Source organism: Lagenorhynchus albirostris, chromosome X (genome assembly GCF_949774975.1).
Source record: "Lagenorhynchus albirostris chromosome X, mLagAlb1.1, whole genome shotgun sequence".
Lineage (NCBI taxonomy): Eukaryota > Metazoa > Chordata > Mammalia > Artiodactyla > Delphinidae > Lagenorhynchus > Lagenorhynchus albirostris.
Genome location: NC_083116.1, coordinates 110,580,354 through 110,603,674, shown reverse-complemented (window position 1 = coordinate 110,603,674; position 23,321 = coordinate 110,580,354). Strand labels below are relative to the sequence as shown.

At 40.4% G+C, this 23,321-nt stretch overlaps 1 pseudogene; it reads right to left on the bottom strand.

The window, feature by feature from the left end:
* Positions 1–724: 724 nt before the first annotated feature.
* LOC132513207 (large ribosomal subunit protein eL31-like) lies at positions 725–22,308 on the bottom strand (annotated as a pseudogene).
* Between the last annotated feature and the right edge of the window lie 1,013 nt (positions 22,309–23,321).

Sequence of the window (23,321 nt, the reverse complement as noted above, 5' to 3'; positions counted from 1 at the left end):
TGTAGTACACCGTCCCCTGCCTTTTCATTTTGTCTGTCTTTCTGTGAATGTGGTTTTCGTTCCATAGGCTGCAGGATTGTAGTTCTTCTTGTTTCTGTTGTCTTGCTTCCTTACTTTCTTGCCCCACAAAATATTCTAGGTACACTTTATACTTTACCTTCCCCAAGTCCGGATCAACCATTTCTTCCAAGAACCCTGGTTCCTTTTAGTGGGGACCTAAACTGGTTTAACTACCAGTTTAAAATTTTTTTTTAATTTATGAGATGGCAGTATAACATAAATTGTAGAGTTATTTTGAGGATTAAATGAGAAAATCTGTGTAAAAGAGTGTACATAATTCTTGGCTCATAGTATGTGCTCAATAAATTAATTTTTTCCAGCTATTTCCAGTGAAGTGTAAATAATGGAATTATGGATGAGAATGACAGTTGATGAATTTACAAAATGTCAATTATAATGTTCTCTGAGAGAAAGCAATTGGTCAGTTGATTCAAAGATTAGATTACATTAACCTCCTTTCTGAGCTTTTCATTGTTTATTTCCATTCTCACTCAAGTTTCTCTCTTCAGAACTCATCCTTAGGATTTAGTTGAATTTAGTCTTGGGTTGTTGATGTTTCTTAATCTTCTCTTAAGTTAAATTTTAAGCAACTTAATATGGAAACCATATCTTATGTGTGTCTATGTTTTTTTGAGGTTTTATAATGTTATTTGACAGCTAGCGGTTAGTTCTCATCTACATTTTGTCTGTAGATTTTTGAGAGTAGTGACAGGTACATATCTAACCAACATATAGAGTTTATTTGGTGAATCTTCATCCTCATTAAGTCTCCTGGACAATTGCACATGGATACAGTGTGGGACATTGCTTATTCCTTTGGCCCAGATAGCTTTACTAAGCCTGGTGTCATTGTGTACATCTGAAGTTCCCACCTCCTTCATGGCAAATTTCTGGATCCTTTTGAGTGCCCAAGGGGCAAGCTTCTTGAAGCCCACTCCCAGGATGCACTTGTGAATGTTGATAGTGTATTCTGTGGTAGCTACCTCGTTGATGGCAGGATGGTCCTTCTGCTTCTCGGCCCTCTTCTTTGCAAGAGCTGTTCTGCTGGGCCCAGGTTGGAAGTGCTTAGGTGTTTTTCATATTTCCTGCATGTCCTACAACAGTGGTGAGCACATATGCATATATTAGATACCAGTAAAAACCTAAGTAATGTATTTGTAGAAGTCACATAAGAAACATTTCCTAGCGAAAAAGGAATGTTATAATTGCTAAGATCTTAATCTAAGATTCTAATGAAAGGTAGACTTTAAGCATACAACACCTTCTTAAAGAATTTGGCATCAACTACACGGCCTAGACCTTTTTCAAATAAATACAAGTTGGAAAGCAGAAGGAGTTGTATGTTTCTGAGCTGCCTAGTGTTGTAATATTAACAGTTTCTGGTGTCATGGCAGGCTGTCTCCTCTTTAATCAAAGGAAAATGTACAGACTGACAATTCTTCCAACTATTCAAATGTCTCTTAAAAATAATGGTGGTAAGTAACAGGCATTTTGCATGTGCTGGTTATTTTGACCTGATGGATCTGCAAATTTCTTACTAGCATAGAAAAGAAAAACTGCTTCTTATTTTTAAGTACAAATCTTGTGTGCAGCAAATGAAGTCACATTTTTTATTTATTCATTTATTTTTTTGTGCTGTTAGAAAACCACTTTGCAGTGAGTGTGAAAGAGAATACTTATTAGGCTAATAACAGCAGAATCATAGAAATGAGGCCTGTAGACAAATCTCCCTCTAGAGAATAACGTGTGGTTACAGAAAGTTAAGAATCTGTAAAGATCAATGGAGGCCAAGAGCTTAAAATAGAGATAAGCTGCCTGGAGAAAAAAAGTGAAAAGAAAAGGAAAACTTCAAGAAAACACTGAGTGTTTAGGAGAGCTATTTTGTCTTTGTTCCCTGTTGAAAATTTCTAAAATTTCGTTTAGAGACAGTTATACATTCCTTCAAATACATCATTTTTATTTTTCACAATGTCTAAACTCCTGTGGGTGTCTTTTTCACTTCAACAGGTGCAATCACACATACACACATACACATGGGCCTTTGACTTCTGTAGTGAAACACACTGTCAAGTCAAAAGTACAGCTAATTCAGTAAAATGTGTTAATATAAGTAGTACAAAACGACAGAGGTTGTAATGGGTAAAGCTGATTCTTAAGTATAATAAGATTCCTGTATCCAAATGCACAAGTTCTAACTGAACTTTGAAACATCCTCATATAATTTGGGAGATAATGCATTATGCTTTCTTTGACTGAAAGGCAGATATTTTGATGAGAGTTTTGTTACTTCCTCTCAGTTTTCAGTGGCTTATTAAGCACTACATTTGCTCTTTATTTAAAATTTTATTTAAATACCTTTATGTTTATTTATTTACTTATTTTTGGCCACACGACTTGTGGGATCTTAGTTCCCCAACCAGGGATTGAACTCGGGCCCTCAGCACTGAAAGCCTGGAGTCCTAACCACTGGACCGCCAGGTAATTCCCGCTACATTTGCTCTTTATGAAGGCATCTGTTCAATATGAAACAGGAAGGCCATGGCATAAGACCAGGCAGTTTTATTTGCCTATTGACATCTCCATGTTTTGTCTATCCTTCCTGTCCCCCAAATCTCAAAGGAATCCCAGAATTCATGTTCTGTGTTGTAGAAAAATACATGAAAATTACAAAAAAGCTATCCTTTCTGTCTTTCTAGGTCTCTAATGTTCGTAATATTGTTGGCCCCAACCTGTAAGTCACAGCCCATTTTGAAAGTTGGTAAGGAATAGTAAAACATGGTATTTTTGCCTTAATTTACCCTTTTGCCCCATTTACCTATCATAATTTCAGAGTTCCCTTCATATCCTTACCATATCCATGGTTAAACAATTCCAGTCTCTGACTTTTGATCTTTGGGAACTTGGATGAAGATTCGGACTTGCATGGCACACTGTGCTAGTCGGTTCAGGCTGCCATATCAAAGTATCACAGTCTGGGTGGCTTAAACAACAGAAATGGGTTTTCCCACAGTTCTGGAGGCTAGAAGTTGCAGATCAAGATACTGGTAGGGTTCATTTCTGCTGAGGCCTCTCTCCTTGGTCTGTAGATGGCTGTCTTCTCACTGAGTCTTCACCTGGTGTTCCTCAGTGCTTGTCTGTGTCCTAATTTCTTCTTATAAGGACACCAATCATATTAGCCATATCATTTTACCTTAATCACCTCTTTCAAGGCTCTGCTTCCAAATCCTGTCACATTCTGAGGTCCTAACTGGGGGTTAAGACTTCATTCAGCATATGAATTTCGGGAGGACACAGATCAGTCCATAACACACAGCATTCACCAACCTGATGCAAGAATCTTTAGTCCACTTTATCTGTAGGGAAAAATCTCTGTTTCAAGTCAATTTTTTTCTGAATCACATTGATGTAAATATTTGTGGTTCAACATATGGTTGGCAAGCCAGAAGTGCCTCAGGGATTTAAAGAAGTGTTTTAGATACTCCAACACATTTGGTAGGTAATCCAATCCTATTGGACAGACAGCCTGAATTTCAAAACTACACCCACGTTAAATAAAGGCCAGATATGTTTTTTTTTAATTTATTTTTTTTACATCTTTATTGGAGTATAATTGCTTTACAATGGTGTGTTAGTTTCTGCTTTATAACAAAGTGAATCAGTTATACATATGTTCCCATATCTCCTCCCTCTTGCGTCTCCTTCCCTCCCACCCTCCCTATCCCACCCATCCAGGTGGTCACAAAGCACCGAGCTGATCTCCCTGTGCTATGCAGCTGCTTCCCACTAGCTATCTACCTTACGTTCGGTAGTGTATATATGTCCATGCCACTCTCTCACTTTGTCACAGCTTACCCTTCCCCCTCCCCATATCCTCAAGCCCATTCTCTAGTAGGTCTGTGTCTTTATTTCCGTCTTACCCCTAGGTTCTTCATGACATTTTTCTTTCTTAGATTCCATATATATGTGTTAGCATACGGTATTTATCTTTCTCTTTCTGACTTACTTCACTCTGTATGACAGATTCTAGGTCCATCCACCTCACTATAAATAACTCAATTTCGTTTCTTTTTATGGCTCAGTAATATTCCATTGTATATATGTGCCACATCTTCTTTATCCATTCATCCTATGATGAACACTTAGGTTGTTTCCATCTCCTGGCTATTGTAAATAGAGCTGCAATGAATATTTTGGTACATGACTCTTTTTGAATTATGGTTTTCTCAGGGTATATGCCCAGTAGTGGGATTGCTGGGTCATATGGTAGTTCTATTTGTAGTTATTATTTTTTTAAATTAATTAATTATTTATTTATGGCTGTGTTGGGTCTTCGTTTCTGTGTGAGGGGTTTCTCCACTTGTGGCAAGCGGGGGCCACTCTTCATTGCGGTGCGCGGGCCTCTCACTATTGCGGCCTCTCCTGTTGCGGAGCACAGGCTCCAGATGCGCAGGCTCAGTAGTTTTGGCTCACGGGCCCAGTTGCTCCGCGGCATGTGGGATCCTCCCAGACCAGGGCCCGAACCCGTGTCCCCTGCATTGGCAGGCAGATTCTCAACCACTGCGCCACCAGGGAAGCCCTATTTGTAGTTTTTTAAGGAACCTCCATACTGTTCTCCATAGTGGCTGTACCAATTCACATTCCCACCAGCAGTGCAAGAGTGTATCCTTTTCTCCACATCTTCTCCAGCATTTATTGTTTCTAGATTTTTTGTTGATGGCCACTCTGACCGCTGTGAGATGATATCTCATTGTAGTTTTGATTTGCATTTCTCTAATGATTAATGATGTTGAGCATTCTTTCATGTGTTTGTTGGCAATCTGTATATCTTCTTTGGAGAAATGTCTATTTAGGTCTTCTGCACATTTTTGGATTGGGTTGTTTGATTTTTTGTTATTGAGCTGCATGAGCTGCTTGTAAATTTTGGAGATTAATCCTTTGTCAGTTGCTTCATTTGCAAATATGTTCCCCCATTCTGAGGGTTGTCTTTTGGTCTTGTTTATGGTTTCCTTTGCTGTGCAAAAGCTTTGAAGTTTCATTAGGTCCCATTTGTTTATTTTTGTTTTTATTTCCATTTCTCTAGGAGGTGGGTCAAAAAGAATCTTGCTGTGATCTGTGTCATAGAGTGTTCCACCTATGTTTTCCTCTAAGAGTTTGATAGTTTCTGGCCTTACACTTAGGTCTTTAATCCATTTTGAGCTTATTTTTGTGTGTGGTGTTAGGCAGTGATATAATCTCATACTTCTACATGTACCTGTCCAGTTTTCCCAGCACCACTTATTGAAGAGGCTATCCTTTCTCCACTGTACATTCCTGCCTCCTTTATCAAAGATAAGGTGACCATATGTGCGTGGGTTTATCTCTGGGCTTTCGATCCTGTTCCATTGATCTATATTTCTGTTTTTGTGCCAGTACCATACTGTCTTGATTACTGTAGCTTTGTAGTATAGTCTGAAGTCAGGGAGCCTGTTTCCTCCAGCTCCATTTTTCGTTCCCAAGATTGCTTTGGCTATTCGGGGTCTTTTGTGTTTCCATACAAATTGTGAAATTTTTTGTTCTAGTTCTGTGAAAAATGCCAGTGGTAGTTTGATAGGGATTGTATTGAATCTGTAGATTGCTTTAGGTAGTAGAGTCATTTTCACAATGTTGATTTTTCCAATACAAGAATATGGTATATCTCTCCATCTATTTGTATCATCTTTTATTTCTTTCATCAGTGTCTTATAATTTTCTGCATATAGGTCTATTGTCTCCTTACACAGGTTTATTCCTAGATATTTTTTTCTTTTTGTTGCATTGGTAAATGGGAGTGTTTTCTTGATTTCCCTTTCATATTTTTCATCATTAGTGTATAGGAATGTCAGAGATTTCTGTGCATTAATTTTTTATCCTGCTACTTTACCAAATCTATTGATTAGCTCTAGTAGTTTTCTGGTAGCATCTTTAGGATTCTCTATGTATAGTATCATGTCATCTGGAAACAGTGACAGCTTTACTTCTTGTTTTCCGATTTGGATTCCTTTTATTTCCTTTTCTTCTCTGATTGCTGTGGCTAAAGCTTCCAAAACTATGTTGAATAAGAGTGGTGAGAGTGGGCAGCTTTGTCTTGTTCCTGATCTTAGTGGAAATGCTTTCAGTTTTTCACCATTGAAGATGATGTTGGCTGTGGGTTTGTCATATATGGCCTTTATTATGTTGAGGAAAGTTCCCTCTGTGCCTACTTTCTGCAGGGTTTTTATCATATATGGGTGTTGAATTTTGTCAAATGCTTTCTCTGCATCTATTGAGATGACCATATGGTTTTTCTCCTTCTATTTGTTAATATGGTGTATCACGTTGATTGATTTGCACATACTGAAGAATCCTTGCATTCCTGGAATAAACCCCACTTGATCATGTTGTATGATCCTTTTAATGTGCTGTTGGATTCTGCTTGCTAGTATTGTGTTGAGAATTTTTGCATCTATGTTCATCAGTGATGTTGGCCTGTAGTTTTGATTCTTTGTGACATCCTTGTGTGGTTTTGTTATCAGGGTGATGGTGGCCTCGTAGAATGAGTTTGGGAGTGTTCTTCCCTCTGCTGTATTTTGGAAGAGTTTGAGAAGGATAGGTGTTAGCTCTTCTCTAAATGTTTGATAGAATTCACCTGTGAAGCCATCTGGTCCTGGGCTTTTGTTTGTGGGAAGATTTCTAATCACAGTTTCAATTTCAGTGCTTGTGATTGGTCTGTTCATACTTCTTCCTGATTAATTCTTGGCACGTTGTGCATTTCTAAGAATTTGTCCATTTCTTCCAGGTTGTCCATTTTATTGACATAGAGTTGCTTGTAGTAATCTCTCATGATCGTTTGTATTTCTGCAGTGTCAGTTGTTACTTCTCCTTTTTCATTTCTAATTCTATTGATTTGAGTCTTCTCCCTTTTTTTCTTGATGAGTCTGGCTAATGGTTTATCAATTTTGTTTATCTTCTCAAAGAACCAGTTTTTAGTTTTATTAATCTTTGCTATCATTTCCTTCATTTCTTTTTCATTTATTTCTGATCTGATCTTTATGATTTCTTTCCTTCTGCTAACTTTGGGTTTTCTTTGTTCTTCTTTCTCTAATTGCTTTAGGTGCAAGGTTAGGTTGTATATTTGAGATGTTTGCTGTTTCTTAAGGTAGGATCGTATTGCTATAAACTTCCCTCTTAGAACTGCTTTTGCTGCATCCCATAGGTTTTGGGTCATCGTGTCTCCATTGCCATTTCTTTCTAGGTATTTTTTAATTTCCTCTTTGATTTCTTCAGCGATCACTCCGTTAGTAAGTAGTGTATTGTTTAGCCTCCATGTGTTTGTATTTTTTATAGATCTTTTCCTGAAATTGATATCTAGTCTCATAGCGTTGTGGTTGGAATAGATACTTGATACAATTTCAATTTTCTTACATTTACCAAGGCTTGATTTGTGACCCAAGATATGATCTATCCTGGAGAATGTTCCATGAGCACTTGAGAAAAATGTGTATTCTGTTGTTTTTGGATGGAATGTCCTATAAATATCAATTAAGTCCATCTTGTTCAATGTATCATTTAAAGCTTGTGTTTCTTTATTTTCATTTTGGATGATCTGTCCTTTGGTGAAAGTGGGGTGTTAAAGTCCCCTACTATGAATGTATTACTGTCGATTTCCCCTTTTATGGCTGTTAGTATTTGCCTTATGTATTGAGGTGCTCCTGTGTTGGGTGCATAAATATTTACAGTTGTTATATCTTCTTCTTGGATCGATCCCTTGATCATTATGTAGTGTCCTTCTTTGTCTGTTCTAATAGTCTTTATTTTAAAGTCTATTTTGTCTGATATGAGAATTGCTACTCCAGCTTTCTTTTGGTTTCCATTTGCATGGAATATCTTTTTCCATCCCCTTACTTTCAGTCTGTATGTGTCTCTAGGTCTGAAGTGGGTCTCTTGTAGACAGCATATATATGGGTCTTGTTTTTGTATCCATTCAGCCAGTCTGTGTCTTTTGGTGGGAGCATTTAATCCATTAACATTTTTTTGTTTTGTTTTTTTTGCAGTACGTGGGCCCCTCACTGCCACAGCCCCTCGCGCTGCAGAGCACAGGCCCTGGACGCACAGGCTCAGCGGCCATGGCTCACGGGCCCAGCCGCTCCGCGGCATGAGGGATCCTCCCAGACTGGGGCATGAACCTGCGTCCCGCGCATCGGCCGGCGGACCCTCAACCACTGCACCACCAGGGAAGCCCTAATCCATTTACATTTAAGGTAATTATCGATATGTATGTTCCTATTACCATTTTCTTAATTGTTTTGGGTTTGTTATTGTAGGTCTTTTCCTTCTCTTATGTTTCTTGCCTAGAGAAGTTCCTTTAGCATTTGTTGTAAAGCTGGTTTGGTGGTGCTGAACTCTCTCAGCTTTTGCTTGTCTGTAAAGGTTTTAATTTCTCCATCAAATCTGAATGAGATCCTTGCTGGGTAGAGTAATCTTGGTTGTAGGTTTTTCTCCTTCATATCTTTAAAAATATCCTGCCACTCCCTTCTGGCTTGCAGAGTTTCTGCTGAAAGATCAGCTGTTAACTTTATGGGGATTCCCTTGGTGTTATTTGTTGTTTTTCCCTTGCTGCTTTTAATATGTTTTCTTTGTATTTAATTTTTGACAGTTTGATTAGTATGTGTCTTGGCGTATTTCTCCTTGAATTTATCCTGTATGGGACTCTCTGTGCTTCCTGGACTTGATTAACTATTTCCTTTCCCATGTTAGGGGAGTTTTCAACTATAATCTCTTCAAATACTTTCTCAGTCCCTTTCTTTTTCTCTTCTTCTTCTGGAACCCCTGTAATTCGAATGTTGGTGCATTTAATGTTACCCCAGAGGTCTCTGAGACTGTCCTCAGTTCTTTTCATTCTTTTTTCTTTATTCTGCTCTGCAGTAGTTATTTCCACTATTTTATCTTCCAGGTCACTTATCCATTCTTCTGCCTCAGCTATTCTGCTATTGATCCCATCTAGAGTATTTTTAATTTCATTTATTGTGTTGTTCATCATTGCATGTTTCACCTTTAGTTCTTCTAGGTCCTTGTTAAATGTTTCTTGCATTTTCTCTATTTCCAAGATTTTGGATCATGTTTACTATCATTATTCTGAATTCTTTTTCAGGTCGATTGCCTATTTCCTCTTCATTTGTTAGGTCTGGTGGGTTTTTATCTTGCTCCTTCAACTGCTGTGTGCTTTTCTGTCTTCTCATTTTGCTTATCTTACTGTGTTTGGGGTCTCCTTTTTGCTGGCTGCAGGTTTGTAGTTCCCGTTGTTTTTGGTGTCTGTCCCCAGTGGCTAAAGTTGGTTCAGTGGGTTGTGTAGACTTCCTGGTGGAGGGGACTAGTGCCTGTGTTCTGGTGGATGAGGCTGGATCTTGTCTTTCTGGTGGGCAGGTCCACGTCTGGTGGTGTGTTTTGGGGTGTTGTGGACTTATTATGATTTTAGGCAGCCTCTCTGCTAATGGGTGGGGTTGTGTTCCTGTCTTGCTAGTTGTTTGGCATGGGGTGTCCAGCACTGTTGCTTGCTGGTCGTTGAGTGAAGCTGGGTGTTGTTGTTGAGATAGACATCTCTGGGAGATTTTCGCCATTTGATATTATGTGGAGCTGGGAGGTCTCTTGTGGACCAGTGTCCTGAAGTTGGCTCTCCCACCTCAGAGGCACAGCCCTGCCTCCTGGCTGCAGCAGCAAGAGCCTTTATCCACACAGCTGTGAATAAAAGGGAGAAAAAGTAGAAAGAATGAAAGAAAGAAGATAAAAAAGTAAGATAAAATAAAATAAAGTTATTATAATAAAAAATAATTAAGAAAAAGAATTTTTTTAAGTAAAAAAACCAGAAAAAAACAAACAACCAAAAAAAAACGGACGGATAGAACCCTAGGACAAATGGTGAAAGCAAAGGTATACAGACAAAATCTCACACAGAAGCAAACACATACACACTCACAAAAAGAGGAAAAGGGGAAAAAACAATAAATCTTGCTCTCAAAGTCCACCTCCTCAATTTGGGATGATTCGTTGTCTATTCGTGTATTCCACAGATGCAGGTACATCAAGTTGATTGTGGAGCTTTAATCCACTGTTTCTGAGGCTGCTGGGAGAGATTTCTTTTTCTCTTCTTTGTTCACACAGCTCCCGGGGCTCAGCTTTGTATTTGGCCCCGCGTCTGCGTGTAGGTCACCAGAGGGCGTCTCTTCTTTGCTCAGAGAGGACGGGGTTAAAGGAGCAGCTGACTCGGGGGCTCTGGCTCACAAAGGCTGGGGGGAGGGAGGGGTACGGATGAGGGGCGAGCCTGCAGCGGCAGAGGCCGGCGGGCCGTTGCACCAGCCCGAGGCGTGCCGTGCGTTCTCCCGGGAAGTTGTCCCTGGATCCCGGGACCCTGGCAGTGGCGGGCTGCACAGGCTCCCGGGAGGGGAGGTGTGGAGAGTGACCTGTGCTCGCACACAGGCTTCTTGGTGGTGGCAGCAGTAGCCTTAGCGTCTCATGCCCGTCTCTGGGGTCCGCGCTGTTAGCCGCGGCTCGCGCCCATCTCTGGAGCTCCTTTAAGCAGCGCTCTTAGTCCCCTCTACTTGCGCACCAGGAAACAAAGAGGGAAGAAAAAGTCTCTTGCCTCTTCTGCAGGTCCAGACTTTTCCCCGGACTTCCTCCCGGCTAGCCGTGGTGCAGTAACCCCCTGCAGGCTTGTTCACGCCGCCAACCCCAGTCCTCTCCCTGCGCTCCGACCTAAGCCCGAGCCTCAGCTCCCAGCCCCACCCCCACCCCGGCGGGTGAGCAGACAAGCTTCTCAGGCTGGTGAGTGCCGGTCGGCCCCGATCCTCTGTGTGGGAATCTCTCCGCTTTGCCTTCCGCACCCCTGTTGCTGTGCTCTCCGAAGCTTTCCCCCTCCGCCACCTGCAGTCTCCGCCCGCGAAGGGGCTCCTAGTGTGTGGAAAGCTTTCCTCCTCCACAGCTCCCTCCCACTGGTGCAGGTCCCGTACCTATTCTTTTGTCTCTGTTTATTCTTTTTTCTTTTGCCCTACCGAGGTACGTGGGGAGTTTCTTGCCTTTTGGGAGGTCTGAGGTCTTCTGCCAGCGTTCAGTAGGTGTTCTGTAGGAGTTGTTCCACGTGTAGTTGTATTTCTGGTGTATCTGTGGGGAGGAAGGTGATCTCCGCCTTTTATTCTTTTTCCATCTTCCCCCTCTCCCCAGATATTTTTTTTTTCCCACTCTCCACCCTCCACCCTGTACCAACTGAAATGGAATTATTTGCGGAAAAAAATTATGAGTAGAAGAATCAAGGAGAAACTCCAGATTCTCTTCCTAAAACTCTTCCAGGCTTTCATCTAAAACATTTTATATATATATGTGTGTCTATGTCTGTGTTTGTACATATGTGTGTGTATATATATTTATATACATATATTTTTTATTTTCCTAAGATCTATTATCACGGTGAGAATGGCATAACATAACACATTTATCATATAACATCTCTTCTAAGTGCATTGCTACAAATATCTGAGATGTCACATTCCCTCCCCTTCCCTCCCTCCCTTTTCTCTCCTTCTCGCTCTCCCTATCCCCCCAACCTCCATTACCTTGACTCTATAATTCCTTAATTCACACCTATAAGGGGGCAGGGTCAGCCTCCAGTAAACTGATTGCTAATGCAATTCATTTACCAGTCATCCCTCTGTTATCACTCTGAGTCATCTGATGAAGACAGTGAAGTTAATGAGGACTCAGAAATGAGAAGCAGGGAAGGATGATGATAAGGAAAAAAAGCACAGGAGTGAGAAACGTGGGAGAAGAGGGCAGGCTGTGACCTCTGTCAGGGGCAACCTGGAACCCAGAAGCCAGGGGAGAAGTGAAAGCTTCTCCCTGTGACCCTCAGTGTATTAGGATGCAGCCAATCACATCACCCAATTGGATTTTCTGACAAAAATCTCCGTTGAAGCAAAAATGTATTTTCAAGATAATATGTATATAGGAATGATTATATGGTTTTGGTATGTTATTTCCTTGCTATCAAGAATATTTATTTATAGAAATACCACAAGCCTCACACAGTTTCCACGGGTATGAGGGGTCATTTACAAACAAAATATTAGAATCTACCAATGTAGAAAACATCAAGGTTGTAATGAGGAAGATGCTTTTTATTTTTTGTTTGTTTATTTTTAAAGCAGAATGAATAGTGCCAGCATGCTGTCACTTGGGAGAACTGTGTAGTTGTTTGCAGGTCATGGTGCTTAGTAAATTGGTCCCGTGCTATTAAGAAGGAGTTATAGAAAGCATGTTTGTTTTTCTGCTTGATGGCCAGCAGTAATTTTAATAGATGCCTGAATTCTGTCTCCAGGCAAACCGGGAACATATGGAAATCATATTCAGTTGTTAATAATTTTGTTGCTGATGGGAGTGGCAAAGAGGATTTATTTTAATCATTTTAGGACTTATTAAAGGGACGTAGCTGGGAGCTGAGAGGATTAAGCACTTCAGGTGAGTTCACTGGCAGGCCCACATGAAAGTGGGATTTTTGTCTGTCAGGAAAAAACATACCCACTGCGAGTGTCCCAATGGCATAGGTGTTCAAGGAGCCTGGGACCCCTGCAAGGTCAGAAATCAAAGCCTGGTGACTGATCAGTTCTCTAAAACACCTCTCATTGTTCTGAATGTTTTCTCAGCAACGTAAAGCACACTATAGCAGTGAAGGTCCTGGGTGTGGTTCTTGCCTCAGTTATTAATTCTGTGGTCTTGGACAAATTACCTCACTTTTCTCTGCCTCAATGTCTTTATCTGCAGGAATGGCAATAACAATAGCAATTACCTACCTGCAATAGCACTTTGAAGGTCAGATAAGATGATTATGTCTTCCAGCACCAAGCATGATGTGGAGTGAATGCTCAATAAATTATAACTATTCTTATTAATATTTTTATTGTTATGCTTAAAATCTGTATCTGCTTCATTATACATGTTAGAAAGAGGTACCCAAACTTAAGGAGTACTGAGAAGAGAATGGGCCTAGGCCTTCAATTTTGATGCTATATATTGCAAAGTAATAGGTCTGCAATTTGGAAAATAGAAATTTACAACATTTTCTGCATAGAAAAATGTGTGACGTTCTAATGCTCTCCAGTTGCTTGAACTATTTAGATATCAACTCAAGATACATTGTCCTACTTCGTCTGTTTTATTTTGCTTGTACCTTTGCTTGTACTCAAAAATATTGTCCCTATTCAAATAAAAGTTTGTGGTATTTTCCTTGGTTATTTTTAAAATGTAAGGTTTATATGATCAGATTGAGCCTTTTTTAATTTTATCCAGCCTGTTTCCTGAAATTAAATATCTGTAACCTTTCCATTGAATATGCAGGGTTCATGGGGTGTAATTATAAAGCAACTTTATTTTTGTCTCCTGGTATCTCTTTAACGTTTTTCTGTGGGGCTGGTTCTTTCGTTAGCCTTTGGTAAAATTTAAGGGAAGTCCCATGATTTTTTTTTTTATTATTTTATGTATTTATTTTTGGCTGTGTTGGGTCTTCATTGCTGCACGCGGGCTTCCTCTAGTTGTGGTGAGCGGAGGCTACTCTTTGTTGTGGTGTGCGGGCTTCTCGTTGCAGAGCACAGGCTCTAGGCGCGCGGGCTTCAGCAGTTGCGGCTCACGGGCTCTAGAGCGCAGGCTCAGTAGTTGTGGCACGTGGGCTCAGTAGTTGTGGCTCGTGGGCTCTAGACCGCAGGCTCAGGAGTGGTGGCGCATGGGCTTAGTTGCTCCGTGTCATGTGGGATCTTCCCGGACCAGGGCTCGAACCCGTGTCCCCTGCATCGGCAGGCGGATTCTTAACCACTGCGCCACCAGGGAAGCCCAAGTCCCGTGATTTTGGTGTCCACTTTTAGGTAATAAAACAACCTATCGTCGGTAATTGTCCTGTCAAAATATTACATTCCATTGGAAGGTAAAGCTTCTCTTTTCTTCTGCTTTGCTTGCTGCAGGCTGGTTGCCAGTGGGTGGGTGGGTGGGGACGCTGGTTGGTTTGTTCTTTCTTTTTCTCTTGCGTGTTAATCCCTCTTCCTCCAAAGAAATTTCAGACCCCCCCTCTAGGTTTAGAGCTAGAAGAGGCAGAGGGTAAAGAGGACAAGAATATTCTTGCTTGCCTGCCATTGTTTGGTGATGTAGCATCCACACTCTGTAGATCTGGCAGGTGTTTGGGGCTGAGTCTTTTAGGGGCACCTTTCGGGGTCCATCAGAGACCCTGGGGCCCTTTGCCTCTCTTCCTCTCATCGCTGGGGGTCTCTCACTCTCCCTTTTAGTTCCTTTGAGAGGGCAGATGCATCTGATTGCCCTTGGCTGGCTGGCTGGCTACTAACTCGTTCCTTAACATCTAGTCATCTGCTGGGACTTTCAGCTTCTATTCGTTCCTTCAGTGGACTCTCTTGGACAAGACAGGAGATGCAGCTATACTAACCTGCTCATGTGTAGACTACATGTTTCTCCCACGTTATCCTAGGAATGCACATGACCCCCAATGAAGTGACCTTTCTTTTATTGCTGTTTTAAAGCAGTGCACTAGCCAGGTGATGGACCCTAACATTACTTACGGAGGAGTCTGACTCTTTTCCGGTTGTTTCTGCACCTGTGAGACAAATAGGTGAAACTTTTCAGGTGGTGTCAATATACTTCTTTCCCTAGGTTTGGGAAAAGCCGTCACAGCAAATCCATTTATTTTTCCAAAATTCCTCTAACTACTTTTAATCTTCTCAGATCCTCAGTTTGGGTGTGGGGTTAAGAGTAGAATAACAGGTTATTTTTCTTTGGCTCTTAACTCAGAGGTAACATTCTGTTATTCTGGAAGAATGCCACTATTATGTGGGTGTATCACATGACAAGATGCTTTATTTTAAACTCTTTTATAACTGTGTACCAAGTCCCATTTTTTCCTTATTTTCTTTATATTATCTCATAGCGGTATGTAAAAAATTGTGCTGAAAAGCACATGACAGAAATTTACTGTCTTAACCATTTTTAAATGTACAGTTCAGTAGTTAAGTAAATTCACATTATTGTGCATCTTGGACCACATTTTAAACATCTCATTGTATGTTGAAAACAATCCAGCCTTTTCTGTGATTGTTTCTTTAAAAAAGCATTTTGATGATAATATTGGTTGTTAGACATTAACTCAAGCTTCTTCCTGTAAAGGGAACTGGTATCAGGACAGACATGGCCAATAAGGAGACAGAATCTCATGAAAATTCAGTTCAGTAGCTGTAACGGTGCCAAGCCCCATGGAGATTGTTGTTGGAAGGAGAGGTAGGAGCAGAAACAACTCTTGAAAGAGCTTCATGAGCCTCCTCCATTCCATAGCTACCCTATTAATAAAACTCGAGTATTCCTAGTCTGCCAGCTTCTTTTGGAACTGATGCTGTCTGCTTACTGTTTTCCTCTTCTTTGTGTATCATTTCTTCACCCATCATAATTTTGCTTTTCTCATAGTTTCCGGTTCATAATAATTTCTATTTACTGCCTTATGGCCCTGACAAACTGTTCATAACTCCAGCTTATCTTCACACAGTGAAATTCCTCATTCTCTTGGTATTGGTATTTCCTAATTTAAATTTTCAAGAGAGGAAACTGGATTGTCTTTGTTTATCTTTTCATACCATGTGGGCACTGCCAGCTGAAGGATTGGTTCTACTTGGGTCAAAGTGTGGCTACAAATGGCTGCCCTTTGAGCAGAGGCTGGGGGGAGGTCGTTCCTGAGAAGGCACCTGGGTATAGGAGGCAACATGATTAATTTTATGTACTTAATAAAAATATTTTGTGTGCATGCTTAAACAAGAGTAAGTATTTCTTTATTCATTTTTTCAGCGTTTGGCAGAAAGCAGGAACTCTTATAGGAGAAAGATGGTAATAAAGGCTCTGAGAACAAAGAATTGAAAAAGGGCTTCTGAGTTTCTGATTGTAGTGGATTTTTTTGAGGGAAGGACTGTTTTCCTGGTTTGGGTTCCCCCAGAAGCGGATCCTGAGATAAGAATGCTATTGCAAATAGTTCATTTGGAAGACGATAACATGAGACACTGGTAAGGGAAGAGAAGAAATGACAGAGGGCAAGGAGGGCAGCCAAAAAAAGTGCAGTATGTTAAGTGGTTATCACCGTGGCTTATTCCACTGGTTAATTCTGGGAAATGTACAGTGCATCTCAAAGTTATCTCAAATGGGTGCCCAGGAAGCTGGATACTTATCCATCAACTCCCTGTGGATCATTGGTTGAGGGCTACTCCGGGGCCACTAGTTCTGTGGCACATCTGGCCTGCCCTCTGTGTCGTTTATAGCTCCATGTCCAGTAAAAAGCCCTCAAGTCAGGAGGCACAGGGGTTTGCCGTCAGCAACCTTTAATGTGTGAGGGCGAGAGCGGAGAGGCTGTGGGCCGGGCACGGTTGGCATTTACCCCCAAACCCCCTTCCCATTTTCTCCTTTCTTGAATGAAACCTGATTTTATCCAGGTATTCATCCCTTAGGGAAGGTTGCCTTACCTAAAGCTCAAGGGTAAATTTAGATTAATGTGGTTTTTTTTTTGCCTTTTAAGTTAGTTTTATTTCAATAAATTCTTTAATACATTTGTGTTGTACCATTCAACATTAATCTTCCAAGATCGATCACATTTGTTTTTCAGGAGGAATCAGTCTTAATCAAATAGAAAAACACACTGAGGCGCCCCTGTGTTCGTTGCTCATGACTCCTCCTCCCAATTTGTGAGCGGGCTCAAGCGGTCTTAGGCATTCAGGAGAGAAGCATTCTTATTTGAGCTTTTGGTGGTTCATTTTGCATATATATTTTTTTGATTGAAGTATAGTTGACTTACAATGGTGTGCCAATCTCTGCTGTACGGCAGAGTGACTCAGTTATACATGTATAGACATTCTTTTTTTAAAGTTTGGATTAATCTTAGCTATTTATGGAGATCCCGTTCCTTGTATCTGCTATTTGGCGTAGGTGTGGACACGTGGTGCAAGGTGGTATGAAATGAGAGATGAGGTCTGCTAGAGGGGCTCTGGGAAAGGTTTCTTCCTCCTTCTTATAAAGAGACTCATAGGAAAAGGCAGCATTGTATTATACACTGGACCTCGGGACTTCCCTGGTGGTCCAGTGGTTAAGACTTCGCCTTCCAATGCAGGGGGTGCAGGTTCAGTTCCTGGTCGGGGAGCTAAGATCCCACATGCCTCCTGGCCAAAGAACCAAAACATAAACCAGAAACAATATTATAACAAATTCAATAAAGACTTTAAAAATAATGGTCTGTACTGGACCTGTCACATATTCATGAGTCACTTGGAAATGTTAGACGCATCTTGGGACCATGAGCCCTGAATTAACCAACCCTAAAGATACCCTGCCTTGAAATTTCTCAGTTTGAGAGATGACAACTTTTCCTGATTATCTAAATCATTTTGAGTAAGGTTTATTTTTACCTGCAGTCAAAGACATCCTAATTGGTACAAGGATAAAGTGTAAGTACCAGATGACAAAGCTCATTTTTGAAGTTTACAGAAAGGTTTATAAAGAGATTATAGGATCATGTCAATATGTTGTAACAATTCTAGCTCCCTTTGTTCAACCTTTACACCCCTTTTATAGTACTGATAACATTCAGGGGGTTTTGCTGATGATGGATCATGAGTTCTAGAACAGCAGTGTATTTAGTCTCAACCTTTGATTGCATACGTATTCATTATACTGTGATTAAATGGGCAAAGTGCATAAAACACTTTTTCTACATACCGAGGTACAATGGTTGGCTTGAAGAAAATCACGGGTGCAATTGGTTGAGCTGCCAGCTGAACCAATAACTTTTTTTCCCTGTAGACTGTTCTTTCTTGAAAGAAAGACTGACAGAAAAAGTGATGGCTACCCAGACTTGGGTATTTGACCATTTCTCATAAATGAATGAACTGAACATGTTACTTCAAGGAAAATGACTGACAATATTTGTTGCCAATGATAAAATTTGAGCTTTCGAGTATGATTTTGATTTTCGGAAAACTTTTATCCACTAAGGTGATAGTTTCCCAACACTTAAAGGCTCTTCAGATGAGTTTAGTGGTGATATTAACAAATGTAATTTTCAAATATTGTATAATAAAATGTGTCAACATTTGGAAAATCTGCATAACTCAGTGACACAGTGTTTTTCAAATGAGTGATACATGATATTATAGAATCCTGTGTGGGTAGAATATCCATTCAAAAGTGCAAGATAGACTAGTGGATTTTAATGGAACTAAAAACAAGTTTAGTAGTACAGTTTTTGGTTTCACATTGCAACTAACTGCTAAGAAACTATCATTTGTTGAGTTTCGATATAGTGTTAAAGAATAATACCCACGGTTATATGAAAAGATTCTCAAAATAATCCTCTTTTTTCTAACCACATATCTGGGTGAGGCCGTATTTTCTTCATATATTTCAACTAAAATAGCCTGTCACAACAGATTGAATGCAGGAGCAGATACAAGAATCCAGCTGTCTTCTGTTAAACCAGGCAGTAAAGAGATTTGCAAAAATGTAAAACAATGCTGCTCTTCTCACTAATTTTTTTCCTCATAAAAAATATGTAATATTTGTTAACATGTAATGGACTTATTATTTTAAAATGAATTAATATTTTAAAAATTTCCTTTAATTTTGAATACAGCAAATATTAGTAAATGTAACTCACATAAACCAAAGCTCTCTGGAGGTCCTCAATTACGTTTAAGAGTTTACAGGGTCCTGTAACAAAAAAAGTTTGGAACTATCTTTAGAGGGCATGGTGGAAAGGGTTCAGAGCGTTGAGTATAAACCAAGAGATCTGGGTTGTTAACGGACAGAAACAGAAGTAGAGGGTATATGGGATTAGTTAATGATCTTGAAATAAAGAATGATAGAGGGGTTAGGAAGGAGGAGGAGGGGTGGAGGAAATTTCTAGAAGCATGGAAGTTCTTCCCTCCCTCTTGACCCCTGTAGATGGAGGGATGGAGTTCAGTGGAAGGGAAGAATAGATCTGGGGCGATGTATTAATGCATCCTACGTTGTCATGGTTCTTGATGTTTATTAAACCGACAATAAGCAGAAGTAAAACGTTTAACTTTAAAAGGGATTTCTTCATAAATGAGCACATTTAATGTTTTTAAATTTGGGGGATGCAGACTTGATGGAATTTTTGCTCTTCAGGAGGTACATGACGTTTCCTAGGAAACCAGGGAACATATCGTCATGTGTGAATGAATGAATCTCAGATTGTTGGAGAGAACCCTTCCCAGTGTGCTAAATATTAGTGAATGTTCCAGGTGTGTTTCAGCTATCCAGACTGCACGTAAAAATTGAGTGATGGGGACTCTTAGAATGAATAACAGCATTTACTGAAACTGGAAGTCTTGAGACTTCTGGATCCAGAATCCACAGTGTCCAGCCTCAGCCTTGATGTTGCACCAGTTTTACTGTGGAATACATCATCCTTGCTCCTTAGCTGACAAGTCTTGCCTTTTTGACATTTAAGCTACAAAATGTAGGCTACTCCCTGGAAGAAATCTTGTAATTATTTGCCAGTAGAAAAAGAATGATGGGTTAAAGTAAATATATGCTGTCAAGCTGTCAATAATTATTTAATACCACTGTGTACAAGGAATGATCCATGTCAAAGTGCTCTAAATGAATTAGACAGACAAAGAAAGTACATTTGCAAAGTTTCTGGGGTAGTCACATAAATACATACTTACAATATATAATATAATATAAACTTGAGATAGGGAGGTGGGCAAAACCACTACCAAAACCAAAGCCAAAACAAAAACAAAAGATATGTTTGCATCAAATTTGAACAATAATTTTTATTTTAAAACCAGTTGGGAAATGGAAGAAAGGCTGTTACCTTACTGGGAAGGGAGGGAGGTTGCCAGAGACTCTCGCATTTATGGATGCCTCCTCTGTTCCAGACCCTCTGTATCTTTCAAGAACTTTGGAAGTACTTTTTGCCTCACGTTTCATAGATGAAGAAACCAAGACTCAAGAAAGTTGAGGAAAATTTTCCCCAAGATTTAGAAGGTTGCACAATGGAGGTTCAAGCCCCAGCTATTTTTGTCTTTGAAGGCCATTCTTTTTATGATTCCTTAGAAATTCCCAAGTCAGAGCCTATAGAGAACATACCCATTAACTGTAGGGAGAAGACCACGTTGCTGGAACTATTGTTTCTATTTTATATCATCTAGTTTATAAGAAAAAAAGTTCTACTCTCAGTTTTTACTGTTCTTTGAAAAAGCTGGGGAGTAAGCAAGGAAGTATTTGTTAAGAAAACAAAGAAACACAGCTTTGGAGGATGTTAGGGGAAGACCCTCTAAATCAGCAATATGGCGGCTATCTGTGCCCTTGTCCATTGAGACAACACTTGTATCAAGATATCCTATTGGGTAAGAAGACCTCATTTTTGCTGCCTCAAACTAGATGCAATGATATAAATTCTCTGTGCTTTGCATTTCTAACTGTTAAGCAAGCAGACACCACCAGTCTCAAAACAGACATCCACAGGATATATAGCACTATGGTGTGGGCTTCAGAGAAAAGATTGCTTTTCAAGGACTTTGAGCTCTATGGAAGGAGACACATTCACATAAACCTAACTTTTCATGGTTAGTTTAATTGTTGCCATGATTATTACTCTTTAAAGTATTCTGAGGGTAGGTACCAATTCTTAACTACTTACCCAATTTGCTGTTATTTCAGCAGCCTTGTCCAGTGTTCTCAAAATGACCCACTCCACTTTGAACTTATTTATTATTCTGTTCTTTTTTGTCCTTGTAAAGTTCTCACGGTGCCCTTAAGTAGGTTTTGCCCTGGGCGCTGCTTACCATAAGTTAGATAACTTCTTTATGTCTTAGTTCTCTTTTCTGAAAGCTAGAAATAAAAATATGATCTATCACTGTCAGAAGTAAATAAGGCAATAGTTGTAAAGCCTTTAGTCCAATGCCTGACTCATTAAATGCCAGCTATTATTCTTGTTATTATTAATAATCATGTTATAAAACAATCCCAGTTTTAAGCTACCTAAAGTTTTATTTTGCTCAAGTGTTTATTCTTTTTTAAAGAAAAATTTATACCATACTTCCAAAAAGAACTTGAAAAGGTTTACCATTAAAGGCATATTAAAAGTAAGGCTTAATGGAATAAAAATAAAATGTCTGGCAAAGTCAGCTGCCTCAGAAACATAATCAAGGCCACAGCTGACTCTCCCCATAGGTACTGGAATCACTTTTTCATCAGAAGAGTGCTGGGAACGACTGTTGGGGGATCTTGACAGTGCTCCCAAATACTCCCTTTTGCTCTGCCCCATCCTTTCCTCTGTTCTAATTTCCACACTGCTGTCTTCTCCCTTGGCTCTAATCACTCCCATTCAGTCTAAACCTTCCCACTTGGCCCTCCGAACACCATCTCATGGCGTCCTCAATCTCCTTCAGGAGGAAGAACGTTTCTTCTTGTTAGGAAAGGCATTCTCCCACGTGGGGTCTTTTGGCCCCAACTCGGCCGCATAAGAATGGGCCTTGTGCGGGGTGGCACTTTCCTTACCAGGAGATAAAGCATCCTCACAGTTTGTGATGGGCTTATCACCTTGTGGGGGCGTATCTTCCTCTCTTTCAGACTCAGGTGTGCTCCTTTGTTGGTTTTAAGCGTCTGCATCGTGTGGTCCCTGGCCATCCCCACTACTGTATCTTCCTTCTTGGGCACGAGAAGGGTGCTTGCAAATCAGGAGGGATGTGCTGGCCGTGGGAGACTGACACCCACTACTGAAGTTGACCTTGCTGTCTCTTCTCTATGTGAATAAGACATTGTTGCATCCAGTGCTGGACTGGACTGTTTGCCTTGACAACTCCAATATCAAGATGCAGTGGGCAGAAGTACTGGGGTCTCTACTCCCCATAATAGGCAACTGATGGTACTTGCTTGACACGTCTATCTTGCCCTCCAGAGCTACTGCTTTTCCTGCAACTCTCCCTGGTGGATGCATCTTCTCAAGCTACCTACTCACTCAACGTTGGGTGTTGAGATTGGCTTCCTAAGTGGAGATTCTGATCTTCATTGCTGGGCTTTTGCATTCTTCTGTGCCTTTTCCTCTGGAGCTCATGTCATCTAACTGCCTCACCTGATGCTTTTCTTGTTGCTGTCCTTGGACTCATTGTCCGTGGCGTCATCCCTTGACAGTTTCACACCTGGCTCACACATTATTTTCTACCTTGTCATCATTGTATGAACAAGGAAGAGCTACACAAGTAGATCTCTTCCTATCTTGACCTCCTGTACTTCACTAAACTTCATTTCCATCCCATTCAGCTACCTGCTCTCATGAAAATAACCTGTCCCCACTTACAATTGTTTCTCCTCTGAAATCTTAAAAATTTGCATATCTCAGCTTTTCACTACACCCTATATAGTTCTTCCAGTTCTCCGCTTTCATTTTCCCGCCTCCCCTTTTCTTTGCTCTCATTGAGACCTTTGGTTCCACAACCCCTTCTAGTCCTCTTGTGACTGAGCTCCTTCTCCATAAACCATCACTTCCTCCACTCTCTTGCCAGTGTTCTTGATCATCTTGCACCATTGCTCCATTGTATTCACCAAGGTAAAACAAACTAGTTAAGCAAAAGCCCAACAATCTTCTCTGTATGTCATTGGAACTTTAAATCTGGGCCTCCGTGTACCCGAAGAGGTACTTTCATTCCCTTAGCTTGGTGCTGCTGCAGATTCATGATTTCCGTCCTTAGGCTGTCCACATTCACTCTTTCCCATTCATTTCAGCATCTGTGTACATCTCCACTCTGCTCAAACTTACTGCTCCACCATCTCTTCACTCACTTTGCATACAATTTTGCCTACTGCTGTGCATCTCACAAGAGAAAATAGAAACCAACTTCTTCAGCTTCTGCAACCACACCTAGTTGGATGAAAACTTTTGGCCTGTCTGAGTGGAAGTTACACCTTCTTGTGGCTAAAACTATGCTTTTCACCCATACTCTAGATGCCAGTAACTCCTGACTTCTTAGGCGTTACATTTTCTAATATTTCTCTGCTCGCCTATGCTCAAACTTTCTTGACAATTCGTTCCCTTTCAGTCACTGTATTCTTTCCTTCCTTTCATAGCCAGACTTCATGATGGTGTTATTTACATTTAATCGCTTCACTTCCTTATATCCCATTAACTCTTCAACCCACTGAGACATTTAAAGTTATTCCGAGAGTTG